A 10,762-nucleotide genomic window follows, 5' to 3' on the forward strand; every position below is an offset into this window, starting at 1 on the left:
TTCCTCCGAAACGGAAGAGACCAAAAAAAAAAAAAAAAAAAAAAAAAAAAAAAAAAAAAAAAAAAGAAATCAAAGGCTTAGCTAGAAAGGCACATAGGGAGAGATTTTCTTAGTCTTCAGATGCTTATATCCCAGAATGCTGCTATAGGAAGCGCCTTATTATACAATAGGACAATTTTCACTATAAAGACATTTGAAACCAGAGGTAAACTAAAGCTCAATAATTCTGCAACAAAACTCTGACTTAGGTCAACTCCTGATTGAACTGATCAACAGCTCAATCTAGCTATCTGACAAAGGAAAAACATGGTTTTTCTGTAGGAAAATAATACCAGTTCAGCCTCTACAATTATTTTCTATACAATTTTTTTTTCTATTTTTTTTTGCAGTACGCGGGCCTCTCACTGCTGTAGCTTCTCCCGTTGCGGAGCACAGGCTTCAGACGCGCAGGCTCAGTGGCCATGGTTCACAGGCCCAGCCGCTCCGCGGCATGTGGGATCCTCCCAGACCGGGGCATGAACCCGTGTCCCCTGCATCAGCAGGCGGACTCTCAACCACTGCGCCACCAAGGAAGCCCCACAATTTTTAATACAAGTCATGAGAAAAAAAAAGCTGATAATCAGTAGAAAAAAAAAATTAAACAAAATCACAGTTGACCTAGATATTATAATTAGCAGAAAAAACATTAAAATAACTTTTGGGACTTCCCTGGTGGTCCAGTGGTTAAGACTCTGTGCTCCCAATACAGGGGGCACAGGTTTGATCCCTGGTCAGGGAACTAGATCCTGCATGTCACAACTAAAGGAACCCACATGGTGCAGCAAAAATCCCACACATGGCAATGAAGATCCCGTGTGCCACAACTAAGACCTGCCACAGGCAAATAAATAAATAAATATTTAAAAATAAATAAATAACTTTTATAAATGTATTTAAAAAATGGACAATATGACAAAAAATAGATGAAAAATGAAGAATTTAAGCAAAGATATGGAATCTCTTAATATAACCAAATTGGATTCACTAAAACTGAAAACAATAAAATATGTGAAATTAAGAATTCACTGGGGAGCTGGAGTCAAGATGGCAGTGTGGGAAGACGTGGAGTTAGCTTCTCCCCACAACTAGGGCACCTTCCCTCAGCTCGTGGGGGACTCCAACGCCTAAGGAGATGGGAGGAACCCCAAAGTGAACCAGTAGGACATAAGGGGACTGACAGGGGAGGAGAAGTGGAGGCCAGACAGGATTGGCACCCCTGAGGCAGGGAAGATCAGGAGAGGCAGGTGGGAGGGACTCTCCGGGAAGAGCAGGACAGGAGTGGAGGGTGTTCACTTGGCCTACTCGAGCTGGGGAGACTGCTGAGCTCCCAAGCCGGTACCCCACCTCCAAAGCCCCGTGTGGGTCCTAGGAGCATAGGAGGGAGGTCAGGGAGATTAGGAGAGGCAGGTAGGAGGGGTCCTCCCACACTGGAGGAGCAGGAGAGGAGAGGAGGGTGCTTGCCCCGCCCACTTGAGCCCAGGAAGCCTGCTGGGCTCCCAGATGAGGTCCCCTGCCCTCTGAGAAAAGGGGTGGGGGTCATGCCTGGGCCCCTTCTGTTCCTTGAACCTAAGCCCCACCCTCTACAGCCCCAGGGCATTTTCCAGCCCTGTGGGTACTAAGCATAGACCCCACCCACCACCCAAACCCCACCCTTGCTTAGGCCCCACCCTCCACAGCCAGGGCCTTCCCCCCACCTTTTTTCTTCTTTTCCCTCCTCCTCTTTTTTATTATTGTGCTACTGATGTACCTTCCAGTTGTTGATTCATCTATATTTTCATTTTTGTATTCTTTCTAACATATCTGTTAAGTTTCCTAGTCTAATTTTACTTTTACTTTGCTATTGTTCTCTTTTTTTTTTTTTACCACCCACATGGCTTGCAGGATCTTGGGTCATGAGCTAGGGACTGGGCAGAAGCTCCTGTGGTAGGAGTTCCAAATCCGAACCACTGGAGTAACAGAGAACCTCAGACCCCAGGTAATATTCATCAGAGTGAGATCTCACAGAGTTTCTCATCTCAGCACCAAGACCCAGCTCTACCCAATAGCCTATAAACTCCAGTGCTGGAAGCCTCAGGCTAAGCAGCCAGTAAGACCGGAACACAATCCCACTCATTAAAAAAAAAAAAAAAAAAAAAAAAAAAAGAGAAGGCAAAAAATATATGTCACAGATGAAGGAGCAAAGTAAAAACCTGTAAGACCAAAAAAATGAAGAGGAAATAGGAGGCAATCTACCTGAAAAAGGATTCAGAGTAATGATAGTAAAGATGATCCAGAATCTTGGAAATAGAATGGAGGCACGGATTGAGAAAATACAAGAAATGTCTAACAAAGATCTAGAAGAACAGAAGAACAAACAAACAGAGATGAACAACACAATAACTGAAATGAAAAATACAGTAGAAGGAATCAATAACAGAATAACTGAGGCAGAAGAACAGATAAGTGACCTGGGAAACAAAATGGTAGAAATAAATGCTGAGGAGCAGAATAGAGAACAAAGAATGAAAAGAATTGAAGACAATCTCAGAGACTTCTGGGACAACACTAAACACACATTCAAATTATAGGGGTCCCAGAAGAAGAAGAGAAAAAGAAAGGGTCTGAGAAAATATTTGAAGAGATTACAGTTGAAAACTTCCCTAACATGGGAAAGGAAAGAGTCACCCAAGTCCAAGAAGCACAGAGAATCCTATACAGGATAAATCCTAGGGAAAACACACCAAGACACATATTAATCAAACTAACAAAAATTAAATTCAAAGAAAAAATATTAAAAGCAGCAAGGGAAAAACAAAAAATAACATACAAAGGAATCCCCATAAGGTTATCAGCCGATTTTTCAGAGGAAACTCCGCAGGCCAGAAGGGAGTGGCAGGATATACTTAAAGTGATGAAAGAGAAAAATCTATAACCAAGATTACTCTTGCAAGTAAACTCACAGCAAGGATCTCATTCAGATTCTATGGAGAAGTCAAAAGCTTTTCAGACAAGCAAAAGATAAGAGAATTCAGCACCATCAAACCAGCTTAACAGCAAAGGCTAAAGAAACTTCTTTAGGCGGGAAACACAAGTGAAGAAAAAGACTCACAAAAACAAACCCAAAACAATTAAGAAAATGGTAATAGGAACATACATATTGATAATAACCTTGAATGTAAATGGATTAAACGCCCAAACAAAAGACACAGACTGGCTGAATGGATACAAAAACAAACCCATATATATGCTGTCTACAAGAGACCCACTTCAGACCTAGGGACACATACAGACTGAAAGTGAAGGGATGGAAAAAGATATTCTTTGCAAATGGAAATCAAAAGAAAGCTGGAGTAGCAATACTCGTATCAGATAAAATAGACTTTAAGGTAAAGACTGTTACAAGTGATAAAGAGGGACACTATATAACGATCAAAGGATTTATCCAAGAAGAAGATATAACAATTATAAGTGTTTATGTACCCAACATAGGAGCACCTCAGTACATAAGGCAAATGCTAACAACCATTAAAGGACAAATCGACAGTAATACAATAATAGTAGGCGACTTTAACACCCCACTTACCCCAATGGACAGATCATCCAAACAGAAAATAAATAAGGTAACATAAGCTTTAAATGACACAATAGACCAGATAGATCTAATTTATATTTATAGAACATTCCACCTAAAATTGGCAGAATACACTTCATTCTCAAGTACAAACAGAACATTCTCCAGGACAGATCACATCTTAGGTCAGAAATCAAGCCTCAGAAAATTTTAAAAAATTGAAATTGTAACAAGCATCTTTTCTGACCACATCACTATGAGATTGGAAATCAATGACAGGAAAAAAACTGTAAAAAACACAAATACATGGAGGCTAAACAGTGCGCTACTAAATAACCAAGAGATCACGGAAGAAATCAAAGAGGAAATCAAAAAATACCTAGAGACAAATGACAATGAAAACACGACGACCCAAAATCTATGGGATGCAGCAAAAGCAGTTCTAAGAGGGAAGTTTATAGCAATTCAATCTCATCTCAAGAAACAAGAAAAATCTCAAATAAACAATTTAACCATACACTTAAAACAACAAGAGAAAAAAGAAAACCCAAAGTCAGTAGAAGGAAAGACATCATAAAGATCAGAGGATAAATGAAATAGAAACATAGAAAACAATAGCAAACATCAATAAAACTAAAAGCTGGTTCTTTGAGAAGATAAACAAAATTGATAAACCCTTAGCCAGACTCATTAAGAAAATAGGGAGAGGATGCAAACCAATAAAATTAGAAATGAAAAGGGAGATATCACAATTGACAGTGCAGAAATACAAAGGATTATAAAAGACTACTACAAACAACTATATGCCAATAAAATGGAAAACCACTAAGGAATGGACAAACTCTTGGAAAGCTACAATTTTCCAAGACTGAACCAGGAAGAATTAGAAAATATAAACAGACCAATCACAAGGAACGAATTTGAAACCATAATTAAAAATCTTACAACAAAAAAAAGTCCAGGACCAGATGTCTTCACAGGTGAATTCTATTAAATATTTAGAGAAGAGCTAACAACGATCCTTCTCAAACTCTTCCAAAAAATTGCAGAGGGAGAAACACTCCCAAATTCATTCTATGAAGCCACCATCACCCTGATACCAAAACCAGAAAAAGATATCACAAAAAAAGAAAATTATAGACCAATATCACTGATGAACATAGATGCAAAAATCCTGAACAAAATACTAGCAAACAAAATCCAACATCACATTAAAAGGATCATACACCATGAACAAGTGGGATTTATCCCAGGGATGCAAGGATTTTTCAATATATGCAAATCAGTCAATGTGATACACCACATTAACAAATTAAGGAATAAAGCCATATGATCATCTCAATAGATGCAGAAAAAGCTTTTGACAAAATTCAACACCATTTACGATAAAAACTCTCCAGAAAATGGGCATAGAGGGAACCTACCTCAACATAATAAATGCCATATATGACAAACCCACAGCAGGCATCATACTCAATGGTGAAAAACTGAAAGCATTTCCTCTAAGATCAGGAACTAGACAAGGATGTCCACTCTTGCCACTCTTATTCAACATAGTTTTGGAAGTTCTAGCCACAGCAATCAGAGAAGAAAAAGAAACAAAAGGAATACAAATTGGAAAAGAAGAAGTAAGACTTTCACCGTTTGATGATGACATGATACTACACATAGATAATCCTAAAGATGCCACCAGAAAACTACTACAACTAATAAATGAATTTGGTAAGGTTGAAGGATACGAAATTAATGCACAGAAATCTCTGGAATTCCTATACACCAACAACGAAAAATCAGAAAGAGAAATTAAGGAAACACTCCCATTGACCATTGCAACAAGAAAGAATAAAATACCTAGGAATAAACCTGCCTAAGGAGGCAAAAGACCTGTACTCATAAAACTATAAAACACTGATGAAAGAAATCAAAGATGACAGAAACAGATGGATAAATATACCATGTTCTTGTATTGGAAGAATCAATATTGTGAAAATGACTATACTACCCAAAGTAATCTACAGATTCAATGCAATCCCTATCAAACTACCAATGGCATTCTTCGCAGAATTAGAACAAAAAATTTTACATTTCGTATGGAAACACAAAAGACCCCGAATAGCCAAAGCAATCTTGAGAAAGAAAAATAGAGTTGGAAGAATCAGTCTCCCCGACTTCAAACTATACCACAAAGCTACCGTAATCAAGACAGTATAGTACTGGCACAAAAACAGAAATATAGGTCAATGGTACAAGATAGAAAGCCCAGAGATAAACCCACGCACATATGGGCACCTAATTTATGACAAAGGAGGCCAGAACATACAATGGAGAAAAGACAGCGTCTTCGATAAGTGGTGCTGGGAAAACTGGACAGCTACATGTAAAAGAATGAAATTAGAACACTCCCTAACACCATACACAAAAATACACTCCAAATGGATTAAAGACTTAAATATAAGACCAGACACTATAAAACTCTTAGAGGAAAACGTAGGAAAAACCCTTTCTGACATAAACCACAGCAAGATCTTTTATTTTTATTTATTTATTTTTTTTGCAGTATGCGGGCCTCTCACTGCTGTGGCCTCTTCCGTTGCAGAGCACAGGCTCTGGACACGCAGGTTCAGTGGCCATGGCTCACGGGCCCAGCCGCTCCGCAGCATGTGGGATCTTCCCGGACCGGGGCACGAACCCATGTCCCCTGCATTGGCAGGCGGACCCTCAACCACTAGCAACACCAGGGAAGCCCAGCAAGATCTTTTTTGACCCACCTTCTAGAGTAACAAAAATAAAAACAAAAATAAGTAAACGGGACTTAAAAGCTTTTGCACAGCAAAGGAAACCATAAACAAGACCAAAAGACAACCCTCAGATTGGGAGAAAATATTTGCAAATGAAACAACAGACAAAGGATTAATGTCCAAAATATACAAACAGCTCATGGAGCTCAATATGAATAAAACAAACAATCCACTTAAAAATTGGGCAGAAGACCTAAATAGACATTTCACCAAGGAAGACATACAGAGGCCAAGAGGCACATGAAAAGATGCTCAACATCACTAATTATTAGAGAAATGCAAATCAAAACTACAATGAGGTATCACCTCATGCCAGTCAGAATGGTCATTGTCAAAAAATCTAGAAAGGATGTGGGAAAAGGGAACCCTCTTGCACTGTCTGTGGGAATGTAAATTGATACAGCCACTGGAAAACAGTATGGAGGTTCCACAAAAAACTAAAAATAGAACTACCATATGACCCAGCAATCCCACTACTGGGCATATACCCTAAGAAAACCATAATTCAAAAAGAATTATGTGCTGAAGTGAATATACCACAATGTTCAGCGCAGCACTTTTTACAATAGCCAGGACATGGAACCAACCTAAATATCCAGTGACAGATGAATGGATAAAGAAGATGTGGCACATATATACAATGGAATATTACTCAGCCAGAGTGAAGTCAGAAAGTAAAAAACAAATACCATATGCTAACGCATATATATGGATGCTAAAAAAAAAAAAAATGGTACTGATGAACCCAGTTGTAGGGTAGGAATGAAGAGGTACACATAGAGAATGGACTTGAGGACATGGGGTGGGAGGGGGAAGCTGGGGCTAAATGAGAGTAGCATCGACATATATACACTACCAAATGTAAAATAGTTGGCTGGTGGGAAGCAGCAGCATAGCACAGGGAGATCAGCTTGGTGCTTTGAGATAACCTAGAGGGGTGAGATAGGGAGGATAGGAGGGAGGCTCAAGAGGGAGTGGATATGGGGACATGTGTATGCATATGGCTGACTCGCTTTGCTGTGCAACAGAAACTAACACGGTATTGTGAAGCAATTATACTCCAATACAGATCTATTTAAATAAATAAATAAATCATTGTATAGGGACTTCCCTGGTCGTCCAATGGTTAAGACTCTGTGCTTCCATTGCAGGGGGCGAGGGTTCGATCCATTGTCAGGAAACGAAGATCCCACATGCCACATGGTGCAGCACTCCCCCCACCCCGCCAAAAAAAAGAAAAGAATTCATTGGATAGGCTTATCAGCAGAATGAACAAAGCCAAGGAAAGGATCATTAATCTTAAGGACAGGTCAATAAAATTATCCAAACTAAAGTACAGATAATAAAAAGCAAAAACAGAGCATAAGAGACATGAGAGATGACATAAAATGTTCTAACATTCATGTAACTGGAGCCCCAGAAGGACAGGGGAGAGAAAATAGGGTAGAAGAAATATTTTAAAACATAATTACTGAGAATTTTCTGGAGAAAGCAATACACAGATTCAAGAAGTGCAGCAAATCCCACGTAGGATATGTAAAAAGCAAACAATACTAGGCGCATAGTCAAGCAAGGAAAGAAAGAAAATATTTCAAACAGCCAGAGGGGAAAAAACATATTACATTCAGGGAAATATATAGAAGAAAAATTCCTGACTTCTAAGCATAACAATGAAAGCCAAGAATTAATGGAACAACATCTTTAAAAAGATAGTGGCGGGGTGGGGGGAGACTCCTGCCAATCTAGACTTCTATACCTAGTGAAAATATTCTTCAAAAAATGAAGTCTAAATAAAGATATTTCAAAACAAAAACTGAGAAAATTTGTTGCCAGAAGACTCAACATGTACACAATAAATACTGAAGAAAGTTCTTAAAGTTGAAGGGAAAAGATCCCAGTTTAAAGCACATATCTACTGGAAGGAATTAAAAAACACTAGAAAGGGTAAATAGAAAAGACTTTTTTTTCAAACACTAATACCTAAAGCAAAAAATGTGGAGTTTATAACATATGTAGAAGTAAAATACATGACAACAGTACAATGGGCAGAGATGAGTGGATAATGGAATTATACCATTTAAAATTCTTATATTGTGTCTGAAATGGTTTAGAATACAAACGAGGTAAACTGCCATAAATCAAGGATGTGTATTGCAATCTGTGAGTGACCACTGAGGTAAAATTAAAAAGCCAATAGAGAAGATTAATGAAGTAATAAACATTACCTGAAACCCAAAAGAAGTTAGTAGATGAAAAACAAAGTAATACGGTACATATTAAAAAGCAAGATATTATATTTAGTACGGGCATACCTCAGAGATATTGTGGATTTGGTTCAGATCACTGCAATAAAGTAAATATCTCAATAAAGCAAGTCACACAAATTTTTTGGTTTCCCAGTGCATATAAAAGTTATGTTTACACTATCCTGTAGTCCAGTGGTCCCTAACATTTTTGGCACCAGGGACTGGTTTTGTGGAAGACAATTTTTCCACAGACAGGTGTGTGGCTGTGGAGGGGATAGCTCAGGCGCTAATGTGGTAATGTGAGTGCCGGGGAGCGATAGGAGTGGTAGATGAAGTTTCCCTGGCTTGCTCACCTCCTGCTGTGCAGCCCAGAGGCCGTGGACCAATACCAGTCCGAGGCCCAGGGGTTGGGGACCCCTGTTGAGTCTATTAAGTGTGCAATAGCATTAAGTCTAAATAACAATGCACATACCTTAATTAAAAATACTTTTTTGATAAAAAAAATGCTAACCATCATCTGAGCCTTCAGTGAGTCATAGCAGTAACATCAAAGATCACTGATCCCAGATGACCATAACAGATATAATAATAACGAAAATTTTTCAAAATTTCAAGAATTACCAAAATGTGACACAGAGACAAGAAGTGAGCAAATATTGGGAAAATGGCACTGATAGACTTGCTTGACTTGACTGATAGACTTGCCAAAAACCTTCAATTTGTAAAAAACACAGCATCTGCAAAGCGCTATAAAATGAGGTATGCTTGTAGTATTTTTTTTTCTATGACCCTGGCTCCCCTGCAGCTCAGTTGCAGGCATACACAATTGCTCAGCCACACACCTCCCAACACTGACTCCTAGTAGTGTTTTTCAAACTGGATTCCATGAATCCATGAAACTATTTGCTATATTCATAGGAGTACAAGAGTTCTCCAAGAGAATATTAAAATTATGTATTTTCATTTTGACTTAAAAAATCATATTAGCGTATTTTGAATCATCTTGATAATCACCTGTGGTATAATACTAAAATATATAGAGTCTTTGCCCCTGGTTCCTGGCACAGAGCTCCTAAAACTCTTGGAATTTTCTGAGTGATAGGAGTATCTTTTGTTATTCATAAAGAGCCCTTTTCAATAACACCTGAGTTTATGCTAATGAGGTGACTTGTTGTGGGAACCTAGATAGCTTCAGGATTGGGCTGGTCACCAAAAAAAGTGATTAGAGGGTTGGAACTTTCAGCCCTACCAGCCTTTGGGGAAGAAGGGGCTGATGACTGAACTTTATAAAAATTCTTGAACAATGAGATTCAAGAGCTTCCGGTACAGGGAGGGTGACTCTCCCTGAAAGGGCACGGAAGTTCCACGCTGCCACCTGCCCATACCACGCTCTATACATTTCTTCCATTTGGTTGTTCCTGAGTTGTATCCTTTATAATAAACTGGTAAGCAGAAGTAAATTGTGTTCCTGAGTTCTGTGGGCTGTTCTAGCAAATTATTAAACCTGGGAGGGGAGGGGTCAGGGAAACCCCTGGTTTATAGCCCGTCAGTCAGAAGTACAGGTGGCCCAGGACTTGAGACTTCTGTATGAAGTGAGAGGCAGTCTTGTAGGACTGACACTAACTCTAGGCAGTTAGTGTCAGAATTGAATTGAATTTTTGAACACCCAGTGGGTGTCTAGAGAATCAGAGAATTAGTTATTGTTATTGGAAAACAGCCTAGAATCACCTTATTCTGATCCTGCCATAGGATGTATAGTAGTATTTGAATTTGAAGATTAAAAAAAAAAAGAAGGCTAACATTCACAAGACGGATGGACATAGAAATATCATACTAAGTAAAGTAAATCAGACAGAGAAATAAAAATATTATATGATAACACTCACATATGTAATCTAAAAAATAATACAAATGAATCTATATGCACAACAGAAACAGACTCACAGACACAGAAAACAAACTTATGGTTACCAAAGGGGAAAGTGATGGGGAAGGGATAAATTAGGAGTTTGGAATTAACAGATATAAATTCCTATACATAAAATAGATAAGCAACAAGGATTTACTGTATAACACAGGGAACTATATTCAATATCTTGTAATAACCTACAATGGAAAATAATCCAAAA

The 10,762-nt window shown here is 38.6% G+C and overlaps 1 protein-coding gene across 1 annotated transcript in view; it reads right to left on the reverse strand.

Moving 5' to 3' along the window:
• DNAH12 (dynein axonemal heavy chain 12) overlaps nt 1-10,762 on the reverse strand; it is a 222,311-nt gene that overhangs the window by 106,857 nt on the left and 104,692 nt on the right. The gene's annotated exons all lie outside the window — the stretch shown is intronic.

This window comes from Lipotes vexillifer, unplaced genomic scaffold (assembly GCF_000442215.2).
Source record: "Lipotes vexillifer unplaced genomic scaffold, Lipotes_vexillifer_v1.1 scaffold521, whole genome shotgun sequence".
In the NCBI taxonomy this organism is placed as follows: domain Eukaryota; kingdom Metazoa; phylum Chordata; class Mammalia; order Artiodactyla; family Lipotidae; genus Lipotes; species Lipotes vexillifer.